Source organism: Lepisma saccharinum, chromosome 29, assembly GCF_977018435.1.
Source record: "Lepisma saccharinum chromosome 29, izLepSacc3.1, whole genome shotgun sequence".
In the NCBI taxonomy this organism is placed as follows: Eukaryota; Metazoa; Arthropoda; class Insecta; order Zygentoma; family Lepismatidae; genus Lepisma; species Lepisma saccharinum.
The window spans coordinates 3,370,042-3,381,048 of NC_139257.1; the positions used below are offsets into that span (position 1 = coordinate 3,370,042).

Genomic DNA, 11,007 nt, shown 5'->3' on the forward strand with positions numbered 1-11,007 from the left:
AGGATTTTAAATTTTAATATTTATTTTGTCCGGCAAAATTCGTGCCAGCTGCCGCGGTTAGACGTGGGGACATAAGTGGAGAGTTGTTGGCTTAATTGTAGTAATAATTGATTTTTGGTTGTTTATATTTTATTTATTAGGTGAAATTTTTAATATAATTTGTTCTCTATTTTTATTAACTCTATAAAGATGATATGTTAAACTAGGATTAGATACCCTATTATTATCATTGTAAATTTGGTTTGAGTAGTATTAGTTATGATCTTGAAACTCAAAGAATTTGGCGGTGCTTTATTCTATTTAGAGGAACCTGTCCCGTAATCGATATTCCGCGTTGTATTTGACCTATTATTGTAAAATATCAGTTTGTATACCGCCGTAATTTGAATATTTAAATATATATATTCTTTTTTTCTGTTGAAATATATTTCAGGTCAAGGTGCAGCTTATTAGTGGGTGGAGATGGGTTACATTATGTTGATTTGGATAATGTATTGGAATTATATTTGAAATTGGATTTAATCGTAATTTTGTTTTAGAATAACATTTTGGTTTATTAGCTCTAGGGCATGCACACATCGCCCGTCGCTCTCATTTATATAGGTGAGATAAGTCGTAACATAGTAGGCGTACCGGAAGGTGTGCCTAGTTTGAATAATATCAAAATATTTCTGTTAGTTAGAATATTCATTTACATTGAGTAAGTTAGTCGTGCGATTCGACATATTTTGATAGAAATTTTATTACTATTTGAATTTAGTTTATAAGTTGATTTTATATGAAAAGTAATTTTATTGGGGTTGGTTATATATTTAGTATATATAAATTAGTTTGTTATAGGTTATTAGTACAGTGTTGGGATTTATTAAATATATGAAATATTAATTTTTATTATAGGAGATGTTAATGATCGTACCTTTTGTATCAGGGAGGATGAAATTTTAATTGAATATTCTATTTTCTCGAAGGGTAAGGAGCTAGTAGATTAATTTTAAGGTAAAAGTGTTATATTTTTCTGTTAAAATTGTTATTTGTAATAAAATGTTATTCGACTTATCTTATATCTAGTTATTAGGGAATTATATTTAATATAGCTTTACATTTTAATATTTTTTATACTACTATATGTATTATAATATTAATGTTTAGTTATGACTAGGGGGATGTGCTTCTGGTTAATATATTGGTTATAACTTTATATTAAACTATTATATTTATTGGTTTGGAGATTGCTAATTTTTGTAATTTTGTTATAATTTATTTGAAATTTTATTAAAAATTTAGTTTGGTTTTACTTGCTTACTTAATTATATGTTTTAATTGGTTTTATTTTGAAATTATGATTCTATTAGTATATTTATTTAATTAATTAAAGGAATTAGGCAAAATTTATTCTCGCCTGTTTATCAAAAACATCTTTTCATGATTTTTATATGAAGTATAACCTGCCCAATGACATTTGTTTAATGGCCGCGGTATTTTGACCGTGCGAAGGTAGCATAATCATTAGTCTTTTAATTGGGGGCTAGAATGAATGGTTGGACGAGGAATAGACTGTCTTTAGTTAATTAATATATAATTTTACTTTAAAGTGAAAAGGCTTCATTTTTTTAAGGGGACGATAAGACCCTATAGATCTTTATATTATTTTAATGATGTTTTGATTAGTGATATAATTATATATATTATTAAATAGTATTTTGTTGGGGTGATGGGAAGATAATAATTAGCTCTTTTTTATTTAATATTCAATAATTTTTGTTATTTAGATCCATTTTTAGTGATTTAAAGAATAAGTTACCTTAGGGATAACAGCGTAATCTTTCTTGGGAGATCATATCGACAGGAGGGGTTGCGACCTCGATGTTGGATTAAGATATCATTTGGGGGTAGCATTTCAAATTTGATGGTCTGTTCGACCTTTAATTTCTTACATGATCTGAGTTCAAACCGGCGTGAGCCAGGTTGGTTTCTATCTCTTAATATTAAAAGTGTTTTAGTACGAAAGGACCAAATACTTATATTATATATATAATATTGATTAATAATAATTACTATTATGGCAGAGAAGTGCATTGAATTTAGAATTCAATAATGAAGATAAATTTCTTTTTATAGTAGATGATATTAGATTTGTTTATTGGGGTTATTTCTTTTATTATTTTAGTTGTATGTGTTTTAATTAGAGTTGCTTTTTTTACTTTATTTGAGCGTAGGGTTTTAGGTTATATTCAAATTCGTAAGGGGCCTAATCGGGTTGGGATTTGTGGTATTTTTCAGCCTTTTGCTGATGCAGTTAAATTATTTACTAAGGAGCAAACACTACCTACTTTAAGAAACTATTATCCGTATTATATATCTCCAGTTTTTAGTTTATTTTTGTCTTTGGTTGTTTGGGTTGTTTTTCCATATCACACCTTATTATTTAATTTTTATTTGGGGGTATTTTTCTTTTTATGTTGTATGAGAATAGGAGTGTATAGAGTAATATCTGCCGGGTGGGCATCTAATTCTAATTATGCATTACTTGGGGGTCTTCGAGCGGTTGCTCAAACCATTTCTTATGAGGTTAGATTAGTATTAATTTTACTATCTTTTATTTTTTTAATTGGTGGTTATAATTTACTTTTATTTTATGTTTTTCAGGATTATTTATGATTTATTTTTATTGCTTTACCATTGGCGTTAGCTTGATTGAGTTCTTGTTTAGCTGAAACTAATCGGACTCCTTTTGACTTTGCTGAGGGGGAGTCTGAACTTGTTTCTGGGTTTAATGTTGAGTATAGCGCTGGCGGATTTGCTTTAATTTTTATATCTGAATATGCTAGTATTTTATTTATAAGTGTTTTATTTAGAATTTTATTGTTGGGGGGATACCACTTTTCTTATTTTTTTTACTTAAGGGTTATTTTTTTAGGATTTATTTATATTTGAATTCGAGGTACATTACCACGATTTCGTTATGATAAACTTATATATTTAGCTTGAAAGAGTTTTCTTCCGGTTTCTTTAATTTTTTTTTTTTTTTTGTTGGTTTTAGGGGATTAATTGTATCAATTTATATTTAGTTGCATAATAATTAGAATGTGAAGACTTCTAGAATATTTATATTCTATTTTATGTTTTCAAGACATACACTTAAAGTTTCAGTCAAGAAGTCATTTTTTTAAAATTTTATCTCATAATAGTAGGGTTGCCGGGGATATAATGAAATATATAAAATATATAATTGTTAATACTTGCCCAGTAGTAATATATGGAGTCTCTACTGGTCGGGCTCCAATTCAGGTTAATAAAATAAAGGTTGCAAACATTAATCAAAATAATACTTGATTTAATGGATAAAATTGTAGTCCGCGAAAATTTCTTTTATGGTGTATTGGTATAATAAATAAAATTATAATAGATAATACTAGTGCTACTACTCCTCCAAGTTTATTTGGAATTGATCGTAGAATGGCGTATGCAAACAGAAAGTATCACTCTGGTTGAATGTGTACTGGGGTTACTAGTGGATTTGCAGGGGTAAAGTTTTCAGGATCTCCTAGGGTTGTTGGAAATATTAATGAGAGTTGTATTAGTCTTAAAATTATAAGTATAAACCCTAATATATCTTTTATTGAGAAATATGGGTGGAATGGAATTTTATCCATGTTGCTATTAATAGATAGTGGGTTATTAGATCCGGTTTGATGCAAGAAAAGTAGATGAATTATGGATATTGCTATTAAAATAAATGGTAATAAAAAATGAAAGGCGAAGAATCGAGTTAGCGTAGCACTATCTACTGCAAATCCCCCCCAAATTCATTGGACTAGTATAGTTCCTAAATATGGAATTGCCGAAAGTAAATTAGTAATTACTGTGGCACCTCAAAATGATATTTGTCCCCATGGTAATACATATCCAACAAATGCTGTTGCTATTGTTGCTAGTATAATTATAACCCCAATAGATCATGTGTGAAAATATAAGTAGGATCCATAGTATATTCCTCGTCCAACATGTATATATATACAAATGAAAAATATGGAGGCACCATTAGCATGAATAGTTCGTAGTATTCACCCATAATTTACATCTCGGCAGATGTGTATTACTCTAGAAAAGGCTAAATCTGTTCTTGAAATATAATGTATTGCTAAAAAAAGACCTGTTAAGATTTGAATTGAAAGACATATCCCTATAAGTGATCCAAAATTTCATCAATAGGAAATATTTAGTGGGGCTGGCAAGTCTACTAATGCATTATTTGCTAATTTAAGTAGGGGGTGATAAATCCGTGCTGGTTTTGTCATTTGTAATTATTTAATTATTTTTAGAGGCCCATGTGAAAGTCTAGTAATTTTTACAATTGCAATTAATGTAATAAATAGATATACTACTGTTATAGTAGTTATTATTATAATGGATTCGTTGTATAATTTTATCCCTGGCAGGGGTGGTGTACTTCTTCAGGTTGTATAGGTATCTATATTTTGTAGTATTGAGGGGACTAATAATGGGTCTATTATTATTAATATAAGTAAACACAATAATATTAAAGTTGCACCCATAATTATTATTTTTGTTCTTATTTTGAATATTTCATTTGGTGTAAGTCTTGTTGTATAAATAAATAGAACTAATATTCCTCCTAAAAATACTAGAAATAATACATAGGAAAGTCATGTGGATTTTAAAAATGTGATTATTGTTAGGCAGGCAGTAATAGTTTGTATAATTAGTGTAATTCCTATAGATAGTGGATGTTTTATATATAATATTATTAATGCCAATAATAATATAACAGTAATTAGTATTAATTGTATTTTAATATCAAGGGGTAGTTTAATAAAAATATTGGCTTTGGGAGCTAATGATGATATAATTATATCTTCCTTGATGTTTTTAGAATTATTAATTCATTAATGATTTACAAGACCATTGTTTTTATTAAACTATAAAAACTTATGTTAAGAGTATTATTTATATTATTTATTTTATTTATTAGATTTTTATGCTTTATTTCTCAACGTAGGCATTTATTAGTAACTCTATTAAGACTTGAATTTATTGTGTTATCCTTATATTTATATATAACTTATTATTTTATTAATAATCAGGAAGAAGCTTATTTTTGTTTATTATTTATTTCTTTTTGTGTATGTGAGGGAGCTCTTGGTCTGTCTGTTATAGTATCAGTTACACGTACTCATGGTAATGATTATTTTAATTCTTTTGTATTATTAAAATGTTAAAATATATTTTTTTATTTTATATTTTTAATCCTTTTGAGATTTAATAGTTCTTTATGAATGGTGGTTCAAATTTCTATTATTTTTGGTTGTTTTTTGTTTTTATTAATAGTATGATTTGGTATCGGAGTATGGGGGACTGGTTATTTTATTGGCTTAGATGTGATGTCTTATTCTTTAATTTTGCTTAGCATTTGAATTATTTTTTTAATAATAGTAGCTAGAAATAGTATTATATCTAGTTATTTTTACCCTTGTAGATTTATATTTTTGTTAATTATTTTATTATTATTATTAATATTAACTTTTATAAGAATAAATTTTTTTTATTTTATTTGTTTTTTGAGGGATCATTAGTCCCTACTTTATTTTTAATTTTAGGGTGAGGATATCAACCAGAGCGAGTACAAGCGGGGGTATATTTACTTTTTTATACATTACTTGCTTCTTTACCTCTTTTGGTTGGTATCTTTATGTTAAATTATAAGATATGGGTTTATATATATATATATTTAAATATATTAATATTAATATAAATTATTTTATTTGATATATTAGAATGGTGTTTGCTTTTTTAGTAAAAATACCTATATTTTTGGTTCATTTGTGACTACCTAGGGCTCATGTTGAGGCCCCAGTTAGTGGGTCTATGATTTTGGCTGGAATTTTATTAAAGCTTGGGGGGGTATGGGATTTTGCGAATTATTTCTTGTATTGAGAGATTAGCTGTTAAATATAATATTTTTTGATTTGGTATTAGAATTGTTGGAATTTGAATAATTAGTCTTGTTTGTATACGTCAAATTGATTTAAAGGCCTTGGTTGCATATTCATCTGTGGCACATATAGGTCTTGTTTTGATAGGGATTATAACTATGGGAGCATGAGGGATAAATGGTAGCCTTACTTTAATAGTAGCACATGGTCTTTGTTCTTCTGGGATATTTTGTTTAGTAAATATTACTTATGAACGATTAGGTAGTCGTAGTATATTAATTAATAGGGGGATAATTAATTATATTCCTAGATTATCTTTATGATGATTTATATTGAGAATTACTAATATAGCTGCTCCTCCTTCTATTAATCTGTTGGGTGAAATTAGCCTATTAAATAGAATTATTGGGTGATCTTACTTTAGTTTTGTAGGTGTTGCATTACTCTCCTTTTTAAGTGCTGGTTATACTTTATATTTATATTCTTACACTCAACATGGAATATACTACTCTGGTGTATTTTCTTGCTGAAGAAGTAACATTCGTGAATATTTATTGTTATTTTGTCATTTATTTCCATTAAATTTTTTAATTGTTTTTTGTTCTCCAATATTTCATTGAATTTAAATTATTTAAGTAGTTTAAGTAGAATAGTAAGTTGTGGGCTTAGTGGTAACTAAAAGTTCTTAGATCAATGGTTTTTAATTTTTTTATTACAAGTATAGTATCAATTATCTTATTAATTAGTAGAATAATTTTATTATTATTAGGGATAGTATTTTTAGTTAGGGATATTACAATTTTTATTGAGTGAAATATTGTTAATTTGAATAGTTCTAGTATTATCATAACAATATTATTTGATTGGATATCTTTAATTTTTATAGGATTAGATATATATATCTCTTCTATGGTTATTAATTATAGAGGTTCTTATATAGAAGGGGACTATAATATAAATCGATTTATTATTTTAGTTTTACTATTTGTTGGATCTATAATGTTTTTAATTATTTCTCCTAATATTATTAGAATTATTTTAGGATGAGATGGCCTAGGACTAGTTTCTTACTGCCTAGTAATTTATTATCAGAATGTTCGTTCCTATTCTGCTGGAATATTAACTGCTTTGTCTAACCGAATTGGTGATGTATTCATTTTATTATCTATTGCTTGAATATTAAATTATGGTAGCTGAAATTATATTTATTATTTATGATTAATTTCTGATTTTGATATGATATTAATTACTAGATTTATTATTATTGCTGGGATAACAAAGAGTGCACAAATTCCATTCTCTGCATGATTGCCGGCAGCTATAGCTGCACCAACCCCAGTTTCTGCATTCGTTCATTCTTCTACTTTGGTTACTGCCGGGGTTTATTTATTAATTCGTTTTGGAGACATGTTGATATATACTGTTTTTGGCAGGATACTTTTATTATTATCAGGACTAACTATATTTATAGCTGGGGTTGGTGCTAATTTTGAGTATGATTTGAGGAAAATTATTGCTTTATCTACTTTAAGACAACTTGGGTTAATAATGTTAACATTATCTATGGGATTAAAGGAGCTATCATTTTTTCATTTATTGACGCATGCAATATTTAAGTCTTTATTGTTTTTATGTGCCGGGGTAGTTATTCATGTGGTAGGGGATGTTCAGGACATTCGTTGTATGGGGGGCTTAATTAATAAAATACCAATAACTATTTCTTGTATAATAATTTCTAGCCTGGCCCTGTGTGGAATGCCATTTTTGGCTGGGTTTTATTCTAAGGATTTAATTTTGGAAATATTAAGCATATCTTCTTTTAATTTAGTAATATTTGTTTTGTTATGAATTTCTACAGGTATAACCATAGCTTATAGTTTTCGATTAAATTACTATTTAGTTGGTAAATCTTATAGAGGTATATCATTTCAGTTCTTTTCAGATGATGGGGGGTGAGGTATATTTAAAGGTATATTAGGCCTACTATTCTTATCTATTGTAGGGGGTTCCGGGTTAATATGATTAATCTTTCCTTCTGTTTTTGTTATTGTTATTCCACCTAGTTTAAAAATAGGGGCAATTATGTGTATTTTATTGGGGGGGTGAATTGGGTATAATATTACATCTTTCTTGTTCGAGATTTATCCATTTTTTAATAATAAAATAATATATTATTTATTAGGTGGAATATGATTTTTACCTTATTTATCCTCTGGTGGATTAATTGGTAGTTCATTTATTACTGGCGGTCTATATATTAAGGCTGTTGATTGTGGGTGAAGTGAACTTATGGGTGGACAGGGAGTCTATAAGTATATAAGGAGTGGTTCTTTAAGTATCCAATTAATACATTCTAATTATTTTAATATTTATTTTATATTTTCATTTTTAATAGTAATTTTATTAATAATTTATATGTGTTTATATAGCTTATAATAAAGCATAATATTGAAGTTATTAGGAAGAATAAAATAATTCTGTAGGCACTTCTTGAGCTTATTTAAAGTTCAGCTTTATCATGAAAAGATAATGTAATTTTATACTAAAGAAATAGTGTGAGAGTATTAATGGAGTTTCACCACTAAAGATGGAAGTTAGCAGCCCCCACTTAATAAGATACCCCTTAACCGAGGAGATAACCCTAATTTTATTATTAACATTAATATGCCGCCTCTTTTTGGCTTCAGTTAAATAAGCAAGGGTAATATATACCAATTTATTCAGGTCGAAGCTGATTGCTTTTGCTTCTTGCTCAGTAAAGTAAATTGAATTATTCAATACCTTTTGAATGCAACTCAAATATTATTATTAACTATTACTCTAGCATGCTCACTCTAGCGATCCTTGGGTTCATTCATGATATAAACCTAAAAGTAAGATTAATAGGAATAGGAGTCTAACACATATTCAATATATTAGTTTTGAATTAGTAATAATAACTGTTATTGGCAATAGTAATACAATTTCTACATCAAAAATTAGAAAAATTACTGCAATTAGAAAGAATTTTATAGAGAATGGAATTCGCGCTGAGGATTTTGGGTCAAATCCACACTCAAACGGTGATCTTTTTTCTCGGTCTGTAATTATTTTTTTTGATAGTAATGTGGATAATATTATTACAATTGAGGTAATTATTATAATTAATAATGAGGTACTTATGATTATGTTAATTATTTACTTTATTTTATTATAATCTTTTTAATTGGAAGTTAAGTGTACTTTAAATATACTAAGTAAATTATCTACCTCATCAGTAAATTGAAATATAAAGGAATAATCAGACTACATCTACGAAATGTCAATATCAGGCTGCTGCTTCAAATCCGAAGTGATGTGTTGGTGAAAAATGACATAAGATGTGTCGAGCTAAGCATACCCCTAGGAATGTTGATCCAATAATAACATGTAATCCATGAAATCCTGTTGCTATAAAGAATGTGGACCCATATACTGCATCAGCGATAGTAAAGGGGGATTCGTAATATTCATATGCCTGAAGAATAGTAAAATATATTCCTAATATTAATGTTAATATAAGGGCTTGCGTTGTATGTGAGTGGTTTTTTTCTAATAGCCCATGATGGGCTCATGTTACTGTTACTCCTGAGGCTAGTAAAATTGCTGTATTTAATAAAGGTACTTGTATTGGGTTAAATGGAGTAATTCCCCTTGGTGGTCATAATATCCCTAGCTCAATTGTTGGGGATAGTCTTCTATGGAAAAATGCTCAAAAGAAGGATACAAAAAATAATACTTCTGAAATAATAAATAGAATTATACCCCATCGTAGTCCTATTATAACTTGATTTGTATGTAATCCTTGATATGTTCCTTCTCGTGAAATATCTCGTCATCATTGAATTATTGTAAGAAGTATAGCTGTTATTCCTATTGATAATAGAATTATATTTTGTTGGTGAAATCATCTAATTATCCCTGTTGTTAATATTATTGCTCTAATAGCTCCTGTTGCGGGTCATGGGCTCTGATCTACTAGGTGATATGGGTGATTTTGGTTTGCTGACATTGGTTAATTGGTTATTTTGATTCTCTAGAATAAATAGCAATTAATAAGGCAAATACATAAGATTGGATAAATGCTACGGCTGTTTCTATAATAATTAATATAATTTGTGCTAAAATTAATATTGAAAGTCCAATAATTTCTAATATTGTTCCTGTATTTCCAATTATTGATATTATTAAATGTCCTACTATTATGTTTGCTGCTAGTCGTACTGATAGGGTTATTGGACGGATTAGATTTCTAATTATTTCAATACCTACTATAATTGGTATTAATAGTGCTGGTACACCTTCCGGTACTAGGTGTGCTAATATGTGTTTTGTGTTATTGATTCACCCAAATAATATAAATGATAATCATATTGGTAGGGCCAGGGTTAGGGTAAATACTAAATGACTTGATCTAGTAAATACATAGGGTAGTAATCCTATTGAATTATTAAATAAGATTATTGAAAATATACTAATAAATATTAGGGTTCTTCCCTGGTGACTAATTATTCCTAAAAATTAAACATCTCATAGCTATATTAAGTTGTAATATACTGAGAAATTCATCATCAGGGTTTCTGCCCCATTTTTTCGCCTTTAGAGGGCGGCTGCTGATAAGGAACGAGCCCCCTGGAAATAAAATGTTGGTTTCGGGCCTGGTAACAAGGAATCTTTGCAATTTTGAAATCTTAAAGTATGTGAACACCACAGAGTAGGATCTTGCAGCGTAAAGCCACGGCTTGTATCTTCTTTATCCCATCGCAGCAACTGAAGATTCTTTTGCTCGTGGCCTTCTCCGTGACATTGAGGAGCAAGGCCACAGTTTTTGTTCCACCTCAGTCGTTCGTAGGAGTCCAGGTGCCACGCCTAAAGAGTCCCTGAACGCTTTGGACCAATCTGCTAACGACGTACGCAGCATTCCTCGATGCCCGCATGAAGCAACCTCCTAAACAATGGCCAGAGGGCCCGAAGAGATCAGGAGCCTGTATTTTACAGGCGCAGAGGGCGATTATCTTTCCTGTTTAGCTTGGCG

General features: G+C 28.9%; 1 non-coding gene and 4 pseudogenes across 1 annotated transcript; 4 read left to right on the forward strand and 1 right to left on the reverse strand.

Moving 5' to 3' along the window:
* Positions 1-244: 244 nt before the first annotated feature.
* On the forward strand, positions 245-648 carry LOC145981654 (small subunit ribosomal RNA). The gene has a single exon (XR_014440982.1). It is a non-coding gene; the product is annotated as a small subunit ribosomal RNA (ribosomal RNA).
* A 1,418-nt stretch (positions 649-2,066) lies between these two features.
* LOC145981164 (NADH-ubiquinone oxidoreductase chain 1 pseudogene) lies at positions 2,067-5,514 on the forward strand (annotated as a pseudogene).
* Positions 5,515-6,647: 1,133 nt separating this feature from the next.
* LOC145981165 (NADH-ubiquinone oxidoreductase chain 5 pseudogene) lies at positions 6,648-8,147 on the forward strand (annotated as a pseudogene).
* Positions 8,148-9,207: 1,060 nt separating this feature from the next.
* On the reverse strand, positions 9,208-9,984 carry LOC145981378 (cytochrome c oxidase subunit 3 pseudogene; annotated as a pseudogene).
* A 923-nt stretch (positions 9,985-10,907) lies between these two features.
* The window catches only part of LOC145981166 (cytochrome c oxidase subunit 2 pseudogene), a 1,971-nt pseudogene continuing 1,871 nt past the window's right edge, over positions 10,908-11,007 (forward strand).